We start from the raw sequence: 27,562 nt of genomic DNA, 5'->3' as shown, positions 1-27,562 counted from the left end.
TTTAATTACTGTCAATTTATCATAAATATCGATGCCTAATTCATTCTCGGATTATCCACAGCCCACATATTTTTCTGTGTTTTTTATCTCAGAAACTGTTGTACGTTTAAGATCACCATTAAGTTTATCAATGTATACTCCAAGTGCTCACTAATGCTGAGAGATCAGACAATCTTTGCGTGCAACCTTTAACGTCAGTCAAGCTGACATCCCTAAACGTGGGTTACCCGTTAGGGAAACCCTTACAATTATTGTCCTGTTTGTGCTCCATGGGTGATTTTCAGGGAATCCAGTATCTTTCTAGTAAGATTGGACGTTTCCACTTTCCATACATGTATATACCAAAATTGCCACACTTTTATTAGAAATAACAACCCAATACATACTTTTGTGGGAAAGTACCTTTCTGCGTACATGATGTCCAAGGGTAAATTCATTCATGTACACATCAGAAATTACCAGAATTTATCGAAAATGCCAACTGGGCTTTTGTTTATGTTTTTACTCAAATACACACCAATAAGCCCACCCTTCGACAATGTTTCCATAATGTCGACAATGTTTCCATAATCTCGTAGATTAAATGAAACTCATGAAATATGAATAAATTCCTTGATGGATATTTTGCTACTACCCATAAAAGACCTATATGAGAGAATTTATCGCCTTAGCAACCTTAATCTTTCAACATGATATTAACCCAAGAATACATAAGAGACCCACACCCACTCATTCCAATAAATCCTCTCCATCATTCAGTGTTCTAGTCAGAAGAATGAATACGTTGACACCAAAAGTGATCCTAAAAACCTATAATCATTTCATATATTGCAAACTTCATATAAAGAAACGTTAAACATTTCATGGCATTTTTCCAATAAATATATGTTCATTAAAGTATAATTGGGTAATATGAATAAAACCAATTAGAACCTTATAATACTATATTAAAACACAATTTTCTAGTTTAAATTTCATTTTAGTGGAAAGATTCTAAAATAAACTAAGTTTTCTTTGAACAGTTTGAGTCAAGCTTTATGTGGGGTTTCCACCAAATTAAGGGAAACATGTACAGAGCAGCAGAGAACAAAACAATTTGTAATGACCTAAAAAAATAAAAGTGTAGAACTCTGACTGGTTAATCCCACAATAAATTAAATAAGTTAACTATTACAGACTGTCAACGACCATAACTAACAGTACCGTATAAGTTTTATAAAGTGAGTGCATTTATCACACTTTTACTCAGTTCCATCCAGCGCCCATCAATTCATCTATACGGTACATAATGGCAGCATTGTAAACATTTGTAAATCATCAAAAGTTTCATTTAAAGATACATTATGTAAGATTTAGATAAAGAACTGGCAATTCTTGCTATAATTTCTAAAATAGATAAGGCAAAATGAATATATTGAAAATTTCATTCAAATTACTTCATTCTGAGCGATTTAATCACTCTTTGCAGTTTTGACATGTGTGCATTGATTGTTTATTATCATAACCACAGTGCTGGTTATTCGAGCCTTAGCCTCGCTTCATTTTTAAATTAAATAATTAAATAGCTGACTGTTCTAATCTACTTAAATTTGAAGCCATCCGATGACATCGAGAGTTGATTATAGTCTTGTCATGTTAATAAATGTCTAATTAATAATCTATATAACATTTAAGCCCTAAAGGAAGACATGCAATAGGCAGATTTAGCTCTTGAATAATGCTCTTATCTTGAAAGATATATCATCTTTGGGAATATATCTTCAATAACATATCTTGGCAATAACATAACATAAAGAAGATAGTCACCATCCAATAATTATTTTTTCGATTTTAAAAAATATTGGCATTCTGGCAAATAACATACATTGAATACACTTAACAGACTATATTAGGCCTGTAGGTGATTATTAAACAGTTGAAGCAGAGAGTAATCTAATAACTTCATGAGATGTCATCAATATTTTCTCAGCAAGAAGTTAATGAGTTCTCAAGCTCAAATCAATATTAAATTTTTTTCAGCCATTCAAATTGTGAATACTTGCCAAAAAACATTAATTAAGTACATGTAAAGTGCTTCTATGACGTTAAAGACGTAAAAAGTCATTTTGTAAACATATTCGTAATTTTGTTGTGGTTAATTCACATGAGGCTCTTTTTGTCTTTCACAGAAAGATATATAAGACATGGAAATATTTCTTGATCAACCAGTCCCTTATTTGCACAAACAATTTGTGACATTCAAAGAATAAATGAATCCAACAATGCTATCTATTCATGAGATCTTTTGCACAAAGCTATATGTAAAGCTCGATAGACTTGCAGTATTGTTCAGTGTGCTTAAGAGATAGCGAGAAAGAAATGGAGTTAAATCTTTTCAGGATTATTAACACATGATATTTTAACTTTGAAATTCTCTTCAATGCAGAGGTTTTTACAAGTGGGAGGAAGCTTAAACACTGAGAAAACCCACAAAGAAGGCAACTGTACATGTACTTCAAGTCACTTACCTTGCCAGAATACCTGATACAACTTCTCAAGTGACCAGCTCTGGGTAAATGCGTAAATCTAAATTTTGCATTCATAACCCTTCAAGTTGGTATGTGTGACATACGCATTTATATTTGAAAATGGCTGAGAGAATAAGCTTTAAAATCTGTAGAGGCCTTGACATAAATTTTCATTAAAATTCTATCAAAATTTTGTTCAGTTTTCTTTTTTTGCATTAGTAAAATTAAAATAAAATTGTAATTTTTTAAGACAAATATGCAGATAATTTGACAAAAGTCAAAGATATCTATTGCTGAGATCAATCATGTCTCTAGCGACAAAAACATCTTGCGTGCAAGGTATTAGCGACAAAAGACAGGCAACAATTTTGTTCTTAGGCAATCACATAGTTCAACTAATAAGTATGTCACAACATATATTTTTTTAACTATTTGAAAAGAATTTCTGGCTTGTTGTGCAGATACTAAAGAACAGAAACACATTATGAGGACGCTGTAGAATTTTGCTTCCAACATTATGATAGCAATGTATGTGGCGTGTGTGCTAAGCTTAAAGTTTCAAAGAGTCTATTAACAGTCAGATTTGTTAAAAACAAGCATTAATTAATGTAGAAGTTTAAATCCTCTGTGCATCATTTGCATTTTTTTTTAAGAAAATATCAAAATTTCTACAATCCACACAGATAAATCCAATTGGATTCAATCAGAAGCCGATATATATATACTCTTCAAAAAAAGTCGGGGATATTGAAATGCAAATGATAAATAGTCATGGACATTTGACATGCTTTTAGAGTATGTTCACAGATGAAGAACTTATCGCCCCAACAGAACCAATGAGCTGCACATGTGACACGCAATAGTGCCATACACGTGGGAGGGGTTCATTGTCAAATTTGACACTTCAAGGAAGAGTTGATGAATACTGCTGCGTGCTGGTTTATCTATCCATGTTTGCTTTCCTATTGGTTCTTGCATAAGATTTACTGTTTAGCATATCTTTGCTTTAGTGTGTTACATTTAATTTGATCAGGAGACGTGTTCGTCGTCGTCAACCGACAACCGACAACACTGCAAGAATTGGCCGTGGCACTGCAAGAGGAGTGGGTTCCAACTGGGCTAATAAAGATGGGCATATTCTTATTTCAAATTACAAATGTCAAGGGTTCTTTTAGGCGCATGCCAATGTATACAATTAAGAGTGACAGGTTACTTACTACATTTGGTCAGCAATACTAGTACTGTACAATCTAAAATACACCAACCATTATCAAACGAACATAACTTTTAGTCAAACTGACAATTGATTGGTTGTACATGTAATGGCTATAAAAATCTATCAAATTCAGTAAATATTTGTTATTTAGTAAAAATCCAGTGATAAATATATTTAGAAACATTTAGATCGCATTTTTTGTTGTTTTGAGTAAGGTGAATTTTGACCATTTTGGTCTGTTTTAATATAGCCTGTTTTTACCGACTACAGAGGACTGTGAAAGTTGAGAAATTTTCAATTTATTACATCTTTATATATTGAACAGAATTTAACTACCCCTCAAATAAATTACATTCCAGATATTTAACCTCACGCACTTGCAATATTTTCGAATAAGGACCATCGTTTACGTCGCATACTGTAAACCAAGTTATTTTGGTTGCCAACTGATTTAAGAACTATAGTTTTGACACATTGTATTTGAGAAATATAGAGGTTTGTAAGATTTAATACATTTGTAGATGACCAGAATATAGTATGTTTTATTTCCATTCAAAGGCTGGATGTGATTTGTTTTTCTTTTTCAAAATTAATAAAAACGAATTCTACTTTAACATAAAGATATAAGAGGCTAAGAATATTTTCATCCAATATTTATACAAATGATAGATCAATGGAATATTGAATAAATGTATTTAGGTTGCTAGCGCTTCTAGATCAGTAAATTCAGTCTGGAAAACATTTATAATCATTCTTAGTGATGACTGAACAAAAACCAATTTCATCTTCATCTTTCTTCTATAGCTTGGTGAATCCCTCCCTAAACCATCTGAGCAAATTAGATCATTTCTCTCTCCTATGTTATCAAACGATGAAAAGACCATTTATCCTGGATCACATAAGACTAATCTTTCAACTAGAAACATTACCGTTCTTTAAGACTATTCCAGTTACAATAACCATATATTAGACTCAGACACATGCCTTTTTCTCATTCACATCACAGCCAAAAAAATTAATAGTTCATCATACATTTTTGTACTTAATCTAAACATGTTTCCTCATTGTCGGGTCAGCTTCAAAGAAAACATTTATATCGGAGAACTGATTGGAGTAGTTTACATGCACAGTAGGATAGGTTTATAGGGTCAAACCTAACAGAAGGAAAATATAAATGGGATCCCAAAGGTTGTCTTTACATTAATATATCGGTAAATTATTTTCTTAATGTAAACAGAAATATTTGGAATAATACTTGGATAAGCTATTTCTTAAATACTTGGAAAAGTCCAAGGATAATAAATTGCTACCAAGCGGTACTATGGAATTCAATTCTCATAGGCAAATGACCATGAAAGTTTAACATCAGAGGTAGCTTCACAACGTCACAAGTTAATCATGATCCACAAGGATTATAGTAGCTGGCTTCCCAGTGGTTAAGGGATTGATTTTTAAATGCCCTAAACTTTCTATTCCACCAATTCTTGAGCAAGTGAATTTGTGATCCACAGAGATTATAGTAGCTTGCTTTCCAGTGCGCGGACTGGTTATAGGATTGAGTTTCAAATGCCTAAACTTCTATGTAAATGCTCAGATTATATAAGCCACCTGTGCTAGGTAATAAGTGTATCAGAAATACCATTAACTTATATACACAAGTAACATGAGAGTGACAATATTTTCTATGTTTTTACAGATTAAAAATCTTTCTGAGATTAACCCAGAAATATGACTTTTAATGATAATCAGTAACTGAATTTTCTTAAAGATACATTATGTAAAATTTAGATAAAGACCTGACCATTTTTGCTATAATAGCTCAAAAATAGATAATGTAAAATGGAAATATTGAAAATTTCGTTCAAATTACTTCATTCTGAGCCAAGCTATCACTGTTCGTAGTTTTAACCAGATGTGTGCATAGTGGTAACCAAGGCACTGGTATATTCAAGTCTTAGCCTCGCTTTTCCATTTTTAAATTAAATTTTTAAATTAAAAGCGAACTATTCTAATCTAGTTAAAATCTTGAGTATCCGATGCCATCGAGAGTTGATTATGGTCTTGTTTTGTTAATAAATGTTTAATTAATAGTTTATATAACATTTCAGACCTAAAGAAAGACCTGCAACAGGCAGATTTAGTGCTTGCATAATGTATGTTTAACATTTGTTTATGTTTGTGATTCTTGGCTACAGAAGATTTTCTTTGAAACATGGTAATTTATGTCTTTATATTTTGAAAAACACATTCTTAATTTTTTTTGTTTCATTTATTTTATAAGTTTTATTCTAAAAAGACTGTTTAGGATAGCAATTACCTCTTGTTTAAAATCCAGAGACTTGAAAATATACAACACACACACTGACACAGATTAAACATTCTAGTTGTGTGCCAAGTAACATACACTCTAATTTTACAGTTTATTAATGCTAAAAAAAAATATGGCTGTTAGATATAAAAATATAAATATGTAATTGTGATAATTTAAAAGCATTTTCAAATCATATTTCAAACACAGGCCATAAATATATACAATATGTGATATTATAACAGCAAGGTTCTTTAAATTACTGGATTTGTAGACAGATCTTAGAACTTTGCTGCCAGCCTAAATAATAATTTTCTACCTACACCTCAAGACGTCAACTATCGAAAACATAGATTCTGCTATATATCATGAACAGATGGTCAATGATACTGCCTGGCGTCTGCTAAATATTGATGGATTATGGAATATGATCGGATGATAAACAAGGTGAATACCTAAGATATAACACCTACCTTCCAAAATATCACAAACTTATCATCATAGTTATCATATTAACATCATCCTTAACATTTCTCGACAATTTTCCCTAACGAAGACTTAAAAAAAAACAATCACAAGACGGCACAAAAACCACCATCTAAAACATTCCTGACACATCCTCTTTAGATGAGTATAATATACTTGAAAACCACATGGTATACAAACAAACTATAATCTTTCCTGGCATTGACTTAACACAGAAGAAATTCTTACTTGGTTGGCTACCAATCGAGATGATTTTGGCTTCAAATATGCGTGCAATATGCGAAAAACACGGATACTGAAGGCATCATGAACCATGTAGGAGTAAAAGTCATTCTACCTTACTCTATGATAAGACCATCCCAGTATAATATTTATTTTGGCACTAAGACAAGTGTTAAGATCTGACTTTATCTATATATTATTTGGATAATTTCTCAGATTACACACATACACATAAAGTGCTAATCATATTAAGAAATGTACTAAAACATTAAAACCAATATTACGTAAAACATAATAAATCAACGATATGCTAAGTACTTAATATTACAGAAGTCCAAGGAATCTATTATAGAATATTGACTTCTTTGACATTTCAACACAAACTACCTGTGATGTATTCACATCATCATGGTTTAATTCCATAAAGAAGTTAGCTAATATTCTGTAATCATTATCCTTGTGTTTTACTCTACTTCTAGAAGTTTTAAATCTCCTACTTTATAAACAGAGAAACAATGAAAACATAGCACTTTTAAAAATGAATTGTAAATTGTAAATCTAGTTTGAGAGATACACTTTAAATATTTAAGGGCACTCAAAAGATAAATATTAAAAATAATATGCCGTTTAGAAATGATATTCGAATAAGCAAGAAAATCTTAATATTTTGTTTAATACAGAAGCACCAATGTTTTCTTCACAATGAAAGGTGTTATTCATTTACTGAGAATCTTGACGCCTGCTCACATTGTTACAAGTATATATCTTTAACAATATCAGAACCAAATGTATACAAATTGTCTGTACATCAGTGCAAAACCGATAGATTTGTACTTAGTAACTATGGCAATGTGAAAAATGATAAACAACCATGTCAAGAGAAGCCATTTTTTGACCATCTATTCTCTGACTGAGTCTATTTTTTAGGTCTTCAAATATATCAGTTACATTTACCTACTGAAAAACCAGGTGTGTGTCAATCAAGATAACTATAGTTAGTAGGTGCAGGTTCACAGATAACAAATGATAAGATCAAATTCTACTTTCGTTTTATAGGTAAATATATCTACAGAGCAGTATATTATCTTTTAACAATGTGAAGAACTTTATTTGTAAATGTAGCCTTGTGTTTTAGCAATGTCAAAATATTTTAGAAAGTTCTGCACAACTTTAAGCTGTTGGGAGTTTTACGATGGCTGAAAGTAAAAGATGTATTGCCAAAACATTAGGGATTGCTACATGTTCATCAATTTAAGTCATGTTTATATCTGTGATAATATATGCATGTAGATATATTTGTAAACTCAGACAAAGTTAGCACAATCATATTTCTCGAAATACGATATACAAAATTATTTTTACTTGTAGTGGTTTCTTTCATTCATTATCAACTGTGGATAATCTGGTTCTGGAACTAATACTGTCTTGAAATATTAACGGTTCAGACAGCTACCGGTATATATATAAACTAGATTAAAAATTTAAGCCCCAACACTCTAGGTTTAGAGTTTACACAGAATATAAGCGACAGTTTGAGGATACAGTTATACACACACCCTATCTCCAACTTAAAACCACAAATTTCCATAAAAAGTAATGAAATGCACAGGCCCTAAACCAACTTAGACTATAATTTATAAAATAACTTCTTAAAGTAAAGATAAGTACCAAACAGAGTTTTTTTTACTGGTTTATTTGCTCCAAACTTAACATTCCAATGACAAACTTAAGCTAACTTAAACCAATCACCTGCATTTTAAACTAGCTAAATCTAAAGTGCCTGAATGCCATATCAGAAAGGTGATTAGATCCTTTTCTATTCCTTAATTACATGTAATCCATTCTGTAATCTTGAAAAGTTTTGATTCAAAGGTAACCTATTATTGTGCCTTCACATCTTTATCTCTCTGAAGTAGGTTTTACATTGCAAGAAAATAATCACTTAAAAGATACTTTAGTTTGTATCACTCCATTAAAGATTAATATACAACACTTCCTTAACAATCCATAATGTCGTCTCAGCTCAAAGAATAAATAAACTGCACAAAGATTTTTATCTTTTAAATAATGTTGTTTGTTAGTTGTATTTTACATCCGCTAAATAAGCGATTAAGTATGAAGTATGGATGCACTAAAATGTGAATTTTCTCATATGGAAGCCATCTATATTGTATGACACGCTGACTAGAGCTGTGTTCACACAAAGGTAGGGTTCTAAGCATTTACTGCACTACAATAAAATATGTGGCCAAAACAAGATATATGGTGCTAAATAAGCCCAAAGCAAACAAATATGAGGGTAGTGTTAATAATGAAAGCAATCCAGTGCTTAACTGGCTTCATATTCCTAGACTTCTAAAGCCTCTTATTATGTAGTGTAAATGTAATCCGCACCAAACAGGCATAAAGTCAGTCCTAAGTTTGATCTTCGCATCTCAATGCGAGGCTAATTTAGCACTGCGTTGTAGAATAAACATTTCTGAATACATCATGTGAGTGCCAAAAATACAACACTAAACAAATAGAATACCAATTTAGTCTTGGTAAGGTGTAAACACAGCTTAAGCAAGAAACATCTTCATTTTCTAGCAAATGTCATCATACATCAGCATGACATCATTTACGGTATAGATTACTGCAACAGATGGAGTTCAAATTCACTTAATAATGCCATTATATTAATTAACAACATATGAGTCTGCCTGATACCCTTCACACATAATATACAACCCTTGCTTCTTGATGAGTTATTCCAGTCAAAAAACACTAACATACGACTGAACTTAACAAATTAATTGCTCTCAACCTTAATTTTTCCTTCTGTTTATTGCACTCAAAGTTTTTAAAGGCTAAACCTCACAATTAGAAAAGCTTCAAGAGGTACAACAGGAGTTAATGTGTGAGGAGTGTTTGAGTCACCGATCTCACAAGCTGGTATTTACTGAGAAAATAGTAATCAAGTGAAAAGTAGTTTGAAGTCAATATGATTAGCATATGGTTAAAGCTCACATCTCTAATAAAATATATTGTAAACAAACTTTCTAATTAATCTTCTAGTACATTTAATATCTGTAATAACCTCTAGTGAATATTAACAAATACAGTTAGTTGAGTTAGCTTCCAAAGAGATTAGTCAAATCCTTCAAAATAAATTGATAGCTGATTCCTTTGAGGGATCTACATGTCTCTAATGCTCTTTAAAATAAGTCTTTTTGTTAGTTAAAAAAGTTGAATAATGATGATTTGTATTAGGCCACACCAATTTAAATTTTGGTTCTTCGAGTTCTGTAACACTTATTAAAATTTTGTTTCCTATTTCTTGGGTGAAAATTACTTGGTTTAATTTATAATTGTTGAGATTTGAAATTTTAAACAGAACAATTTTCACAGGACTCAAGCAGCTATGTATTTATCAAGACCTTGATGAACTAAGAATTAAATTGCTTTGTCATAGCCTTTGCCACCAGACTCTAATAATCGTAACTGCAACTTTATTAAAGGCATAAATTGTAAGTCAAAGTTAAAGTAAAAATCAGACAGAGTTTAAGACAATCAAAACTACTCTCTCAAATTCATTCTAATCGGATACCACTTCTCATTGTGGAGTTCATACAGCTACTCTGGGCTGGAGACAATGCTGGTGGCTCCAGGGCCCCAAGGTTACACGCTGCTACTGGTGTCATTCCTGAGAATGAGGCAGGATAACCTGACTCTTTGTAGTTTGTAGTATTGTTATCATCATTTGTTCCTATTGATTTTATGCTACATTCTTAATACCTATATGTGTCTGTGGTAAATGAAATAATAATTATACTACCCTTTACATACAAGTGTATGTGTGAAATAACTTTATTTGACATCTGCTTCCACAATGAAGAGATATCACAGACAAGCCTACAAATGACAGTCACCCCATTCTTTATAAATTTTCTCTACTCAGGTGCTCTTAATAAATCCTAATCAGTAACAATCTTTATGGTAAAACAGCATATAAATCAGCAAAAAAAGGGGTATTATGTTATTTTCATTATACCAATGCTGATTGTATACTTTCTAATTACTACCATTTCCCAAAATCTTTACATAATGCTTCCACAGGCATCCCTGCTGTCTCTATAATAACCTTCCTTAATCTAAAAGTAGAGGAGGGTCCAATCTGCGCAAAGTGGACTCTGTGCTACAAGGCAGCGCAATCTACGTGAGGGGCTGAGAATGCGCCCAACATACACAGTATTTCTCCAGACCGATTGTGTTTTAAACTGGACAAATTATGTAACTGGAATTTAAAAACTGAATAGGATTATAACAAGGACTTAATGTCAACCTGACTGCAATCTAACTGATATTTATTTCCATCATTTTGGTTTTACTTTCAACCTTTTGCCACAGTATCATCAAGTTTTCTAATTTATTTTTCGTTTGATCTTGAAACGTATGTGTTGATCAATATTTGAATTGCTTCCTCGTGATTCCCAGACTGTCTGAAATGATGTACTTGTCTCATTACTGAACTACTATTAGTACTAATATAAAATGGTAATAGCTATCAAAAACATTTAAATCAAACCTAATGTAATAATAACGAAACTTACCCATTTAAATAAGAAATTCACCCACTAACTCAGTGACTAACTAAGAAGAAAGCTTGGTGTAGCCTACATGTAGCTGACTGATTCCTGTAAAGGAAGAATGGTATATATTATATGTCCTGCCAGAGATAAGGTCAGACGGTCATAGATAGTACAGAAACACTGGTGCAATGATAAGGAATGTGTGATGAGTGCCGCATGACTCCTACTGTAAGCTTCTTCTATTGGCTTTTAATATCAACTGTCAGAGATCAGGTACTGATGGAGAAACCATTCCATTCAAACAAACTGATCAGCGAATATCAACACAAACTCTCCAACAAGTTCTATCGTATCAGGTTTCGAACAGTATCCTGGATAGAAATTCTCAACCAAATCCCACTAGGAATTAATTTTACCTCATCCATTAATGTTTAGTCTGAATTAAAAGGATAATGTAACAGTTGACTGTTCAAGCTACATGTATATATACTTTACTAAGCTACTCAGTTATTTGAGAGGATAATTTATAACATAATTTATACTCAATGCCACTCTGATCCTTTCGCATGATGTAGTAGCAAAAAAATTATAAACCATTTCATACATTGGTAATTATTATGCTATTAGTGCAGTTTTTAATAATTTTTTTAGTGAAGCCGATTGGTAAAAATCATTACAAAAGAAAGTTTGCCAGGCAACGAAATATACGCCCGCAGCAGCTAAGTCATTCGGGCAGTCAACAAGTGTTATCGCATATTTTTTCTTTTGTCAGTAATGAGAACATTTACTACACATGAAAATCTGATTACGAGTAATTATCAGAAAACATTAGAATTTGTTTCGATTGTTTGTCTCATAACCTTAAACAATTTATACTAACTTTAGCCTCTAAGAGTAAGAGTGTCCACAAGACTTTTCAAAGTGATCAAGGGCCTTAACTCTGGCAGTAATTACAGGAAATCATTGAAAATGAATAGGATTTTTTGTCTCATGACCTTAAACACTGTGTATAAGTTTAAAGTCAATCAGATATTAACTTTAGCCTTAAGACCTTCTACAAAATTTTTCAAAGAGGTTAAGGACTTTAACTCCAGCAGTAATTATTGAACATAGTTGAAAATCTCATGACCTTAGACAGTGAATTATATAAATTTAAAGTCAATCGGATATTAACTTTATCCTCTATAGTGTCCACAAGATATTTCAAAGTTATCAAGGGCCATAACTATGGCAGTAATTATCGGAAATCATTGAAAACCAACATGATTTTGGTTCTCATGACCTAAAACACTGTGTATAAATTTAAAGTCAATCGGAGAGTAACTTTAGCCTCAAGAGCGTCAACAAGATATTTAAAAGAGATCAATGGCCTTAACTATGGCAGAAATTATCGAAAATCGCTGAAAATCAATAGGATTCTTCGTCTCATGACCTTAAACACTGTGTATCGGATATTTACTTTAGCCTCTAGAGCGTCAACAAGCAATTGTGGATGCCGGAAAGTGTTCAAGGGCCGTAACTCTGGCAGTAAGTATCGGAAATCGCTGAAAATCAACAGGATCCTTTGTCTCATGACCTTGAACACTGTGTATAAAGTCAGCGTCCACAAGATTTTTCAATATTTCCTTACTATTTCCACAATATTTCCTTACTTTTATGAGGAAAAAAGTCCATTTTTGACAGCCATTTTGAAAATGGCCGCTGAACCAACCTAAAATGATGTTACATAGCAAAAATCTTACCAGATTCAGATTCAGCAGCCAAAGTCAGCATCCACAAGATTTTTCAATATTTCCTTACTATTTCCACAATATTTCCTTACTTTTATGAGGAAAAAAGTCCATTTTTTACAGCCATTTTGAAAATGGCCGCTGAACCAACCTAAAATGATGTTACATAGCAAAAATCTCACCAGATTCAGATTCAGCAGCCAAAATGGCCTTGGAAAACACTTGTCACATGGGATATCAATATATGTTGACGAAATCTGCCCACCCCTACTCATAGCATTCCCGAAATAAGTGAGTATTCAGCTGTGATTTGAAAGTACTGGTAGTCAAATTTTCACTGTTTTGGATTTTCAGAGGTAAATCATTCCACAATTTAGGAGCAACTGCACTAAAACTTCTGTCACCAAAATTTGTCAGTTTTGACTGTGGAACGACAAGAATGTTCTGGTTATAAGATCTCATGGACCGATTTAGTTGATATGATGTTAATAGTTCTGCTAAATAGCTGGGTGCAACATTTTGTGGTCAATGGTATGTGAGGCACAGGGCCTTAAAGTTGATGCAAACTCAAATTTGGAGGCAATGTAAAGATTTTAGAATAGGTGTTATGTGAGATGATGTTTTGGTTCATGATATGATTCTAGCTGCTGTATTATGTATTTTCTGTAGCTTGTAGAGACTAGTTTGATTAACATACGACCACATTTTCAATGTAAGAAACTTCGATCAATGGAAACAGGCCGCTGGCCACACATCTCAATTTGAGAAACTTCAATCAATGGAAATTGGCCATATTTCAATGTGAGAAACTTCAATCAATGGAAACAGACAATACAAACCAATTACAGAAGACTTGTATGCATACCTGACGAAGTCGGTATTTTTACTGATGAAAAGTTGGATAAAAACATGTTTTTGGATATTGTGTTCTATTAATTATTATGTCTCACATTTTAATGTGGGTGCATAAAACCAGTAAATAGGAAAAACCTGTACCAGAAAAAATGACAGGCCACACTTGAGGAATAGTACTTAACAGTTTTAGTGATACTGTAGGTGCATTATTTATTTCCAGTTTTATAATGCACAGATTAGAGTTTTCAGAAATAATTTAATTTAATAAAGTGTGTTCTGTTCATTTTCATCTTCATCTGATCAGTACTTCAACTTAGTCATCTATAGTTTGAACTATAGTTTACTTTCAATGTGTAAGCTTACATGAAAATATAATTTGGTTAAAACCATCTATATATACTATTCCAAAAAAGTAGGGGATATTTGATTTTTAAGTGTTATTAAAGTCACCTAATGAAACTGACGAAGAAACAAATGACAAAATGAAATGAAGTTCACATTCATCGATTTATTCCAAATGATCGTTAGACTAAGTAAGGCACAGACTGACCATTATAAGGGTAAAATGATACCCGGGGTCAAACAGCAAAGTTACCACAGCATCACAACCAAGTCAGTAACGGGTAAATCCTCCTCTGTTTGCCAAACAAGCATTGATCCGACGTGGCATACTCCTAATGAGACGTCTAAGGTCATTTTGGTCCAGATTGTCCCATTCCTGTTGCAACGCAGCAGCAAGTTCTTGGACATTGGCAGGACGTTGTTGACGTTCACGTAACCTCTGTCCAAGCATGTCCCAGACATGCTCGATGGGGGAGAGGTCGGGACTCAGTGCTGGCCAAGGTAATGTGGTGATGTTCTGTTGTTGGAGGTAACCTGTAACGATCCTGGCCCTGTGACATCTTGCGTTGTCATCCGGTAAGATGAAACGGCGGCCATGACGTCGTGCGAACGGCACAACATGGACTGCCAAGATGTTGTCCCGGTAGTACTGGCCTGTAACACGCCCTGCAACAACATGTTAAGCCGTTCTTCCAGCAACAGTGATGCCTCCCCACACCATAACAGAACCACCCCCAAATCGATCATGTCTGATGACGTTAACGTCTTGGAAGCGCTCGTTTCGACGACGCCACACCCTCCTACGTCTGTCCAAAAAATCAACAGTGAACCTTGACTCATCTGAAAACATCACATTGCTCCAGCGTCGATTATCCCAGTGTTGACGATCCCTACACCAACGACGTCTTGCCTGAATGTGATGATCTCTCAAACAAGGGATCACGCGAGGACGTCGGGCGCGAAGGTGACCCCTATGCAGTCGATTCCGAATCATCTGGCCACTCACTCTCACACCAGTGTCTGTTTGAAGACGAGCGCTGATCTGATTTGCTGTGATGACACGATTTCTCAAGGCCAAGGTACGGATAAATCGATCCTGGGCTTGAGTTGTCGCCCTTGGTCGACCTGAGCGTGGTCTGTCATGTACAGATTGTGTATCACGGTATCTGGACCATAGCCTGCTTATGACAGACTGAGAAACATTCATCGTCCGCGCCACAACCGCCTGTGTTGTGCCGATCTGTAGCATGCCAAGGGCACGTAACCTTTCATTTTGGGTAAGCCGACGCATATCAAAATTTGTTTTCTGGTCACTAAAACAATTAAACTGATGTTTCCACCCTGGAATTCAATGCCACAATGACTGTAACATTCAAAGTCAGAGTCGTGCAAATCTTGGGTTGGACCCCCATGATGATCCCAAGCATCACCTGCATTCCATGCGGTAGCTATTGGTGTGTTTGGGCGTCACATGTAACTGGAAATGTTTCTTCTGTTGGGTTCTATAGTGACTTTTTTCGTAGTCATTTGCATATTTTAGTATTATGCCCCCAAAATCAAATATCCCCTACTTTTTTTGAATAGTATATTATCAGATCACTTATAATACTAACAAATCATTAAATATTTTACATACAACTTGAAAAAAATTCTGTCAAACAAAAACAACCATGTTGTGAACAACAAGATGGTAAAATGATATAAATAAATGATCGGCACAGAACTAAAATAGAATTACCACATAAATAGACGAGGTAGGTGAATGTTAGATCTTGACAAAAAATAACAAGTTTGGTAATCAGAAGACTTCAAGATTTACATCAGTCTGGAGTTTTTTGAGTTTATTCCAAACTTGCTAATGTTTCCACAATATGGCTAATAGCTTAAAATGGAGGATGGTTGTATTGTAAACATATTAATATATTTAATATGTGGACTGACTGGTAACTTGATGAAAAAAATAAAACCCAGTGTATATAATTAGACAGTTTCACCGCACTCATCATGTCTGAAATAACAGCAAGAATAACCATTGACACTCATAGGTCACCAGTTTAAAGACGCATTCAAATCTACTTTCATAAAAAAAAGATAGAGATAGGTTGCCAGGCAACGAAACATACGCCCACAGGAGTTAAGTTGTCCGGGGAGTGAACAAGGATTGTTGCATATTTTTTCTTTTGTCAGAAATAAAAACATTTACAAAATTTATGAGTAACAACCCATTTGACTTCTAGTTCTGCCCTAATCTAACATTTAGCATATTAACTTTAGCCTCTAAAGCGTCCACAAGATTTTTCGAAGTGATATAGGGCCATAACTCTGGCAGTGATGATCGGAAATCGTTGAAAATCAATAGGCTTCTTCATCTCATGATCTTAAACACTGTATCAATCAGATATTAACTTTAGCGTCTAGAGCGTCTATAAGACATGATCACGGGTCATAACTCTGGCAGTAATTATCGTTGAAAATGAATAGAATTCTGCATCTCATGACCTTAAACACTGTGTTTGTATAAATTTAAAGTTAATCAGATATTAACTGTAGTCTCTAGAGCTTCCACAAGATTTTTCAAAGAGGTCAAGGGCAATAACTCTGGCAGAAATAGTTGAAAATCAGTAGGCTTCTTCGTCTCATGGCCTTAATACTGTGTATAAATTTAAAGTCAATCGGATATTAACTTTAGCTTCCAGAGCATCCACCAGATTTTTCAAAGTGCTCAAGGGCTATAACTTTGGAGGTAATTATTGGAAATCGTTGAAAATCAATAGGATTCTTCGTCTCATGAGTCTTAAACATTGTATAAATTTAAAGTCAATCAAATAGTAACTTTAGCCTCTAGAGCGTCCACAAGATTTTAGAGTGATCAAGGGCCATAACTCAAGCAGTAATTATCAGAAATCATTGAAAATCAATAGGCTTTGTCTTATGACCTTAAACACTGTGTATAATTATAAATTTAAAGTCAATCTGATATTAACTTTAGCCTCTATAACATCCCATGAGCAACTGTGGATGCCGGACAGATGGGGGCGACGACAATATATGTAGGTTCATGAAATACATAATTGTGGATAAATATATAGATCAGCAAGACCTCAAATTCAATAAAATGCTAACACACTAACCTACATCTTAATCTTTCAGGACAAAATTCAAAATTCCTCTTCTATTCAACAAGACAATATTTACGTTAGATACAAGTTGACCTAATTATTGATCTGTTACTCATTTAGCTCTTTGACTATATGTTTGTTTATTGATTAATCCATCATCGCTTACAATTGATTCTTCTTCACCTTTATCTTCTACAGCAACTTGATCACAGCAATCAATTTAAATACATGTGCAAATAGATGCTTTTCAATACAATCATTTCCAAAAATAAAATGTAGGCTACATGAAAGATTTCGTTCAATTTCATGTTACTGTCTAGAAATATGCAAAGGAATCGAATTTGTGTCAAACAACTAAAGAGAAGATTGTATGAACACAAGAATATATATTTTCGTCAGTTTTCCTATCTCATACATTTGATTATGGAGTGAGTCAATGATGATAGAGAATTAATTAACTCATTTACCAAATCTTTATTTTCACAATGACAGCCTGTGCACAATGTCAAGTTAAACTTGTATAAAATGCGATGAAACTAACAGGAAACTATGCTAAATAGTCAATAAAATGTTGCTAGAATTTATCTTATTATTATATTATTGTAAAATGACAAGAAAAGTTAAAATTCTGTAGAAGTGACAAAATTTGAAGCAAAATAAATATTCCTACCAAATTAAACTAAAGGGAAATCCATGCTTCAAGCAGATGACACATATTAATATTAGTAGCACATTTATTTTTTTCCAAGGTATCAAGCAATCAAACTGATTATCAACTATACACTAAGTTTCATCACTCTCTATTAGACAGAATCAAAGTTATCTTGTCCCAAAGCATCGACCAATGAAATGTTAATCATTGAACTCAGTCAAGACATTCACCTAATGAACATCTACATCAAGTTTAAACATCGACCTCAATTAAAAGCAGAGTTGTTACATGTATGTTCCAAAGTCTTGACCAATCAAATTGCTTATCGCCGAACTTAGTCAAGGTAATTATATCATGAATCTATACTCAGGGTTTCATCACTCTTGCTTAATTAAAACCAAAATATAATATCGTGCCCCAAAGCATCAACCAATCAGATTGCTTATTTCTGATTACCACAATGTTTATCATCGAACTCCATCAAGGCATACACCTAATGAATGCCTACGTCAAGTTTGAACATTCTCGACCGATCAAATAGCTTATCGCTCTGCTTACCCTGAGCAGAAAATGCTCATTATCGAACTTAATTAGAACTAAAGTTATCGTGTCCCAATCATCAACCAATCAAATTGCTTATCTCTGCTTGCCCTAAGCAGAAAATGTTCATCTTCGAACTCAATCAAGACATTGACCTAATAAACACCTACACAAAGTTTGAATGTTCTAGCTCAATTAGAGAGAGAGAGTGAGAAAAGGGGTTTAACGTCCATTTGACACAAACTAGGTCATTTCGTGACTAACACATGGTTCAATTTTATTTCAATAATTCGCTTGCGCATAGGCTATGCGCAAGCGAATTATTGAATAGCGGTCTTTAGTAGTGGGAGGAAACCAGAGGACTTGGAGAAAACCCACGAAGTTGGACAGATGACCCTACTCCTTGTCATGTACAACCGGGGAATCAAAATCCTGCCAGTTGACTCAATCACAGAACTTATGATACAGCGTGCATGTGCTAACAAGCTCAATTAGAAGGAGAGCTATTGTGTTCCAAAGTCTTGTCCAATCAAATTGCTTATCGCTCTGCTTACCCTGAGTAGAAAATGCTCATTATAGAACTTGGTCAAGGTATTGATGTAATGAAACTATACACCAAGTTTCATCACTCTCACTTAATTAGAACTAAAGTTATCGTGTCCCAAAGCATCAACCAATCAAATTACTTATCTCTGCTTACCCTAAGCAGAAAATACCCATCTTTGAACTCCATCAAGGCATTGACCAAATAAACACCTACACCAAGTTTGAACATTCTAGCTCAATTAGGAGGAGAGTTATTGTGTCCCAAAAAGTGTGATGGACGGACGGACAGACAGACAGACAAACAGACAAACCCATTTTAATAGTTCCCGATTTGTATATGTATGTTGTTTAGGAACGAAAGAAAATTCTACCTATATGAAACGTGGCCCTAATTACCATTCAAATGTAACAAATACCACTGCATTTTCAATACTTATTGGAGCTTTTACATGTGATGTATTTCCGGCATCTATTTTTAGCCCTGGAAGACTGGCCGGAGTTCACAAAGCATTCTCAGGCTTTAGTTATAGTTAAGAATTTACTTAACTTTGATCTAGAAACACAAAACTTTGCACATAGTTTCTCATTGATGTATTTGATACATTAAAACAACCAAAGTTTTATAAAGGGCTATATATTTATTAGTTATTTGAGTAAATTCTTAACTATATTAAACATTATATATGTTGGGTTAAATTATTCGCGTCTTTGTATTGTGATTTAATAATAAATAAATAACATATTGTTTATATTTTATTTTCAAAATGAATAAATAAGTCAAGACTTATAATACAATATAAATTAATTGGTCCGACTGGTCTTTCGATTTGGTCTGGATACCCTCTAAATATTATCTCATCTCCCATAATGTATCTTTAAGTCTGAGGATGCTTTGTGAACTCGGGGCCTGGCCTTTATCTTTACGTTTCTTAACATGGTAAATTGGGAAAACAACTTTTTATGTCTTTTTCTCTTTTATAAATACAATAAAACGTTGGCTATTCTTAGACTTAGTGTGTGAACCATGGTAAATTATAAACGGATTTCTTTGATTGTGAACAAACTACTGAATAATTGTTATTAAAAACTTGCCTATGTGTTTGAAATCACCTCTGGTTGAATAAAATCCATTGCACAATTAAATATCCAAACCAAAACAAAAGTTCTCTCTTGAAAAGTCAATGTTTTTGCTTGTATTTTCGACAGTGTCCATCACAACATTACACATGTCACGTCATGAGCTAAACCATCATAATATGTTGAAGGGGGGTAAAGGTTGAATCACGTGTGTTGTAATCACAACAGCGCACGACCGTTTTGAGTTTGGGCAACACAATAGCAACTGAGACAAAGACATTGATTTGGAAACAATTGATTGTCAGTCTACTAAATTTTATTCACAATGAATATATCACCAATTATACGAATACTCGTAAATATAATATTGTTTTTCACCCCTGTATATATAATTGTATATTGGATACACATTGCCTTGTGAATTTCAAAACAAAACCGGGAATTTAAAAAAATAATTGTGTTACCGATCACGTACGATTATAAATTTTTCTAAACAGTTTTTTGCACACCGGAAATAATATTCAGAGCGAAATAGAAAGAAACTGAACTATCTGCCGATAATTAATCCGGTGTGTGGTATGATTAATTGTTGGTAATAATTTTTGGTATTTACATAAAACAAAAATAACGTTATAGGCCTATACCTATTCAATCAATGATTCAATGGCCTCGGCTGAGGTTAATTGACAGGACTGCTTAAGTTCATCAGGAAATATTAAAAATATTCAAGGGTGAAATTAATTCAAGGTCAGTAAAACAAATATAGTTCAAAAGAAATAATCCCACCAAACTCTCTAACCAAATAATTATAATACAAGAGGGAAACAAAATACTGGACTACGGGCGTATTTATGTTTTTAAACGCCCAAACTCATTACTGGGTTCCGAGAGGAATAGCTTATTCATACACAACCGTTACGACAGACAAACCTTGCTTTGACCCCCCTATACGAAATGATATATCTCGATAAGTGACGTAATTAGCCTTCATTTTGGTTATTTCTCGGTGTCAAAGTTTGTGATGAGTTCAATTTTACAAGAGAGAACTTTTTTATTCGCTAGGACATATAGTTGTACAATGGATTTTATATAACCGGAGATAATTTCAAACACACAGGTAAGTTTATAATAACCAAAGTATAGTAGTTTGTTCATAATCGAAGAAATCCGTTTATTATTTACCACAGTTCACATAGTAGTTGAATGTCTACATAGTACATTACTCATTACTGTAGCAGACGATATATTACCCTCGCACACGGTGGGTCCTGTCGACCGTGTATGTAAAAGGAATCACAGAAAAAAATCTCCAAATTGGGCCAACAATATAGCCTATAGGCTAGAATTATTATTGAATACCGGTAGATCTAGCTAAAAAAACAAAAATATCTTTGACAATTTTCTGAATCTAAATTTGTAAATTATGTTTCGTATCACGGATGTTTAAATACGCAATACCTACCTACCTTTGCTAGATAAAAACGGATAACAAATAGCTTGCAGAAAATAAAATCTAATTTTACTTGATTCTTCTCTTCTCAACATTTGTCCGCCATGTTGTCAAAACACATGTCACGTGACAAAATACTCGAAACAGTTTTGCATCAGTTATCTCCCTTCAAACTATTCTGGGCTCAGACTGGTAATATTTGCTCACTGACATCAATGTTAAATGGCTGTAACATCACAGACTGTAGCTTTTTGCACAACATTCCGTTGATTCCAATCTTTATAGACACATAGGGGACAGCATTTGACAATCTCATCATCATAATTTTGTAAGGGGTTGACCTTTTGATTTTTTGCTACAAGGATTTGATGTTGACTGGGGTCAAAATCTCACTTCAGACACAATGATTGCTCTGCAGAAAGACACTTTACACCCCGTATCCCTCCCCTGTGATATCATCAGTATTACCCAAAACTGCTATGGAATTGCAAATTTGATCCCTTTTCTCCAATTCTAGACCAAAAAACAAACCAAAAATGCAGGAAAAGGGGAGAAAAAAAATGAAGGGAAAAATTGTCTACTAATAACTCGCACTACATTCTGGTCTTAGTCCTTCTGCCCGGCTAGATCTATATATTTTAAGGCCAACTCAAGATTTCGTCAAGGTCGCCGATATGTAAATAAGGTTAAGACCTGTGATTGTTGACGAGATTCTACATTAGGGTAAGGGTTAGGTTAGCACTAGCCCTGTTCACATCTCGTGGCCTTTGACTAAAATTGAAGTTGGCCTTATGAAATAGATCTAACCATTGGAAAATAGTTTGGAGATGCTAATTGCCGATTGGGGAGGTTCGCCAATTTCCAGAGTCCATAATGGCCACATTATATAATAAGAGCATTGCTAACGCTGCAATATACGTCCACATTCATGTTTGATACTTCTTAAAATGAACAGAATGAAATATGAAATGGCTGTAATGAATGTTATATGACAAGAGGCAAAGAAGGCTAGGCGTTTGTTTTGACAACTTTACAGACTAAATATTAACAAAAAAGTGGGTGTGACACCGCCCCAGAGGGTCGGGGCATGCACCAAAATAAATAGTTGCTGTCTTTATGGTATAAGGAATTGCCACCTGTAGATGATAAATACATTGATTGGGCGTGGCTCTGCCCCTGGGGTTTGGATATGGAACAATATAAATAAGCACCACCCTGTTATTGAAATAATAGATACATATATATGTATGCTGAATTTGAACAAAATCTGTTAATTATTGCAACCTGTAAAGTATTTACAGATAAAAATTAACGGGACATGCACCTAAATAAATAGTTGCTATCCTTGCAGTATAAGGAATAAATATACCAAGTTCCAAGATGATCCATTTAGAATTCCAGTCTGTAGACAAAAACCTTGGAGTTGGACATGGATCAAAATAAATAGGTACAACCCTATGCTGGATCATTCCGATTTGGATCCAAAAAAGTTGATAATTGCAACTTGTATATCATTTACAGACAAATTATCAACAAAACGTGGGTGTGGCACCACCAAAAGGGTGAGGTGGGAGGGGGGATCATGCACCAACATCAATAGTTGTATAAGGAGTAAGTATACAAAGTTCCATGATAATTTATTCAGAATTGTGGCCTTTGGGTGCTAAACGTAAAAATTGGGCATGACCCTGCCCCTGGGGGTCGGGGCATGCACCAAAATCAATAGTTGTGGCGCTTAGGCTATAAGGAATACATAAGCCAAGTTCCAAGCTGATCAATTCAGAATTGCGACCTGTATACGATAAACACAAAAATTGGGCGTGGCTCTGCCCCTTGGAGTCGGAACATGCAGTTCTGGTCTCTAGGCTATAAGGAATACATAAGCCAAGTTCCAAAACGATCCATTAAGAATCGTGGCCTGTAGGCAACACAACGACAAAGAGGTTGTGGCTCTGCACCTGGGGATCAGGCAATCGCCAAAAAAACAATAAGGGTCATCCTTAGGGTATAAGGAATAGGTATGCAAAGTTTCAAAAGAATCTATTAAGAATTGCGGCCTGTAGGCAAAACACACCTAAAATTGGGCGTGGCTCTGTCCCAGGGGGTCGGGCATGCACCAAAAATATCAGAGGTCATCCTTAGGGTATAAGGAATAAGTATGAAAAGTTTTCAAGACGATCTATTAAGAATTGCGGCCTGTAGGCGACACACAGACACACAAAAACAAAATGGGCGTGGATCTGCCCTTGGGGGTTGGGCATGCACCACAAACAATAGGGATGTTCCTTAGGGTATCAGGAATAAGTATGCAAAGTTTCAAGATAACACTTAAGAAATGTGGCCTGTAGATGATGACAAAAAAAACAAATACAGGAAATGAGCATGTTCCTGCCACTGGGCGGTGGGGTGGGGCATGCACCAAAAACAATAGGGATCATCCTTAGGGTATAAGGAATAAGTATGCAAAGTTTCAAAAGGATCTGTTAAGAATTGCAGCCTGTAGGCTAACACAAGACGCACACAAATATTGGGTGTGGCTCTGTCCCAGGAGGTGGGCAACTGGGCATGCACCAAAAACAATAGTGATGATTCTTAGGTTATAGGAATAAGTATGCAAAGTTTGAAGTGGATCCATTAAGAAATCCTGCCTGAGGACGACAAACAGATACAAAAAATGGGTGTCTCTGACCCTGGGGGTGGGGCATGCACCAAAAACAATAAGGATCATCTTTAGGGTATAAGGAATAATTATGTAAATTTTAAGTCAATCAGTTAAACATACATTATTCAAGAGCTAAATCTGTCTATTGCAGGTCTTTCTTTAGGCCTGAAATGTTATCTAAATTATTAATTAGACATTAATTAACTTATCCAGACCATAATCAACTCTAGATGGCATCGCTAGCCTGCGATCTTAAGTGGATTGTGATCTGATTTACTGCATAACTTTCCTTCTCGTTTAAACGATTAAGTGGATAATCGAGACTATGCTGTTTAACATACTGACTTTAGTAATGATGACCGAGGCTAGGCAGAAATTTTATTCGTTTAGTTATCGGTTCATAGTGGATCAATTGAATGAAATTTTCAGCAAATTGCCTTTACGTTATCTAGTTTTTAATTATTATAGTGAGAACTGCCAACTCGTTATCGAATCTCCCATAATGTATCTTTAAGAATTGCAACCAGTAGGCGACACAAAGGCACACAAAAAGAAAATGGGCGTGGCTCTGCCCCTGGGGGTTGGGCATGTACCGAAAACAATAGTGATGATCCTTTTCGGTATTATAAGGAATAAGTATGCAAAGTTTGCAGTTGACCTGTTAATAAATGTGACCTGTAGACAACAAACAAAATACAAAATATGGGCGTGGTTCTGCCCCTGGGGGTCAGGCATGCTCCAAAAACAATAGGGATCATCCTTAGGGTATAAGGATTAAAGTAGCTAAGTCTCTCTAACTCAATATCATCCAAAGTCTTACACGTTGAAACATGAACTATTTGTTAATTCAAATCAACATTGATGTTGTAATCTTACCGGGAAATGGTAGGCTTCTGATATCCAATATTTAAACATTTTACCATTGGTACACAAATCGTGTACCATAGTGCATTTCGGCGTCATTTGTAACAAGTGACCAGAAAGAACGAGGCTAGACATATTCAACAAATCATGTCAAATGGTGACGCCATATCTTATCTGGAGAGCATGCGCAATAGACTGGAATAACCAGACGCTAGAAATTGGCATTCGGTTGAGACTTTTGCCGTATTTACTTGGACATAACTGATTTGAAATTAGAGTCAAAATAGAAACAATTGAATGTAAATAAGTTTATATACAATCAGATTACATTATTATATGCATTGCGACCCATTTGGGTCAATCTCTAGGGCCCAAATACATGTATTAGCGATTTAGCTCCTTTAAGTATGTAAGTTTCAAGACGATCAGTTAATAATTGCGACCTGTAGGCGACACATAAACATACACACAGACAGGGGTGACAGCAATATTCGTCCACATCAGGCCCATAACGGGGGGGGGGGGGAAGGTTAGAAGTTTCACCCCCTCACCCCTGTGAAAAGATTTTCGACCATAAAAAAATAGATATAATTTGTCAGTGAATTTTAAAGCACCCCTGAGAACACTTCCTGACCCCCTCGTTGCTCTGAGCTATAAAAATGAGTATTTTGGTAAATTCTAGGGTTAGTATATATATAAAGCATCCATTGTTGACTCTGGAAATTCCCAATATAGTTTGACTCAATACAGTAAAATAAAATAACCAGCTGTTGCCACGCAAGATACGCCAACATTTTGCAAGAGATGGGTAGAGAACACGCTAAAGATATAAAGATATGTTTTTAGTTTCATCAAAATCAGATAAAAATTGTAACCTCTAGAGCGTACACAACCTTCGTATTACATACTTTTACACAATTTGCGTACAAAGAGCGGCCATTTTGTCAGGCAGTTTCATTTCGATTTTCCCGAAATTCGAATTCAAACCGTCTTAAAATCAGAAAAAAAATTGTGACCTCTAGAGAATCCACAATCTAAAAATGCGATTTTTCAAACAATCAGGGGCCATAACCCAGGAAGTTATGTTCGGATATGTAATGGCGATATATTCGCACCTTTTTTTAAATCGGATAAAAATTGTGACCTCTACAGGGACCACAAGCTAAAAACATGATTTTTCGTACAATTAGGGGTCATAATTCAGGAATTACGATCCGATATGCACGAATATAGAAATGAAATGAAATGAAATGAAATGGGGTTTAGTGTCCTACTGTTCTGCTCCGAACTGGGCTAATGAAGACAGGCATACACATTACACCATACAGTGTGCTATGAGGGAAATTTTGCCCGGACAGCAGCACTATGGCCTACTCTTATCGAATTCCAACTGTCAGGGGATCTTTTACGTGCACGCCAATGTGTACACGGTTTTTCGTCCCATCTGAACGACTAGACAGCTGTCCTTGTCAGGCCCTCCATCCTGCACCACTGACAAGGGGGAACCACGCCGGAAAATCTGGATGAACTTTCTCGACCAATGCAGGGATCAGACACTTAGCCACGCGATCCCCCGAATATAGAAAGGAACCAAGATCATTGGGTTATAAACATGCATTTCAAGTTTCATCAAAATCGGATCAAAATTGTGACCGCTAGAAAGAGGTTCACAATCTTGATATACCAGATGTTTACACTATTTGCGTACGAGGAGCAGCCATTTTGTCCGTCAGTTTTGGTCCGATTTTAATATTTGAACTCAACCAACCTTACAGTGTAATGGTGATATATTCAAACGTTTTTTTAAATCAGATAAATATTATGACCGTTATAAGGTCCACAAGCTAAAAATGTGATTTTTCGTACAATAAGGAAGGGGCCATAATTCAGGAAGTTACGGTCCGATAAACACGAATATCTAAAGGAACCGAGATCTTTGGGTTATAAACTTACATTTCAAGTTTCATCAAAATCATAAGAAAACTGTGAACTCTAGAGGGTCCACAACCTTGATATACCATATTTTTGCACTATTTGAGATCGAGATGCGGCCATTTTGTCTGTCAGTTTTGGGCCAATTTTCACGAAATTTGAACTCAACCATCCTTAGGGTGTAATGGTGATATACTAAATCGGATAAAAATTATGACCCCTATAGGGTCCACAAGCTAAAAATGCGATTTTTCGTACAATCAGGGGCCATAATTCAGGAAGTTACGTTGCAATATGCGTAAATATCGAAAAGAACCAAGATCATTTGTTTATAAACTTACATTTCAAGTTTCATCAAAATCAAATACAAATTGTGACCTCTATAGGGTCCACAAGCTAAATAGTGATTTTTCGTACAATCAGGGGCCGTAATCTATGAAGTTGAGGTCCGATACATGCCAATATCTAAAGGAACCAAGATCT

General features: G+C 34.7%; 1 protein-coding gene across 1 annotated transcript in view; it reads right to left on the bottom strand.

Annotated features, from left to right (window-relative positions):
- The window catches only part of LOC126816536 (uncharacterized), a 56,252-nt gene extending 34,527 nt beyond the window's left edge, over nt 1-21,725 (bottom strand). The window contains exons 1-2 of the mRNA XM_050543173.2: nt 21,638-21,725; nt 11,332-11,415 (exon numbers count right to left, since the gene is read on the bottom strand). The gene's annotated coding sequence lies outside the window, so the exon portion shown is untranslated. The remainder of the gene's footprint in view (nt 1-11,331; nt 11,416-21,637) is intronic.
- Nucleotides 21,726-27,562: the final 5,837 nt, after the last annotated feature.

Source organism: Patella vulgata, chromosome 3 (assembly GCF_932274485.2).
Source record: "Patella vulgata chromosome 3, xgPatVulg1.2, whole genome shotgun sequence".
Taxonomy (NCBI): Eukaryota; Metazoa; Mollusca; class Gastropoda; family Patellidae; genus Patella; species Patella vulgata.
This window is presented reverse-complemented; position numbering and strand designations above follow the sequence as displayed.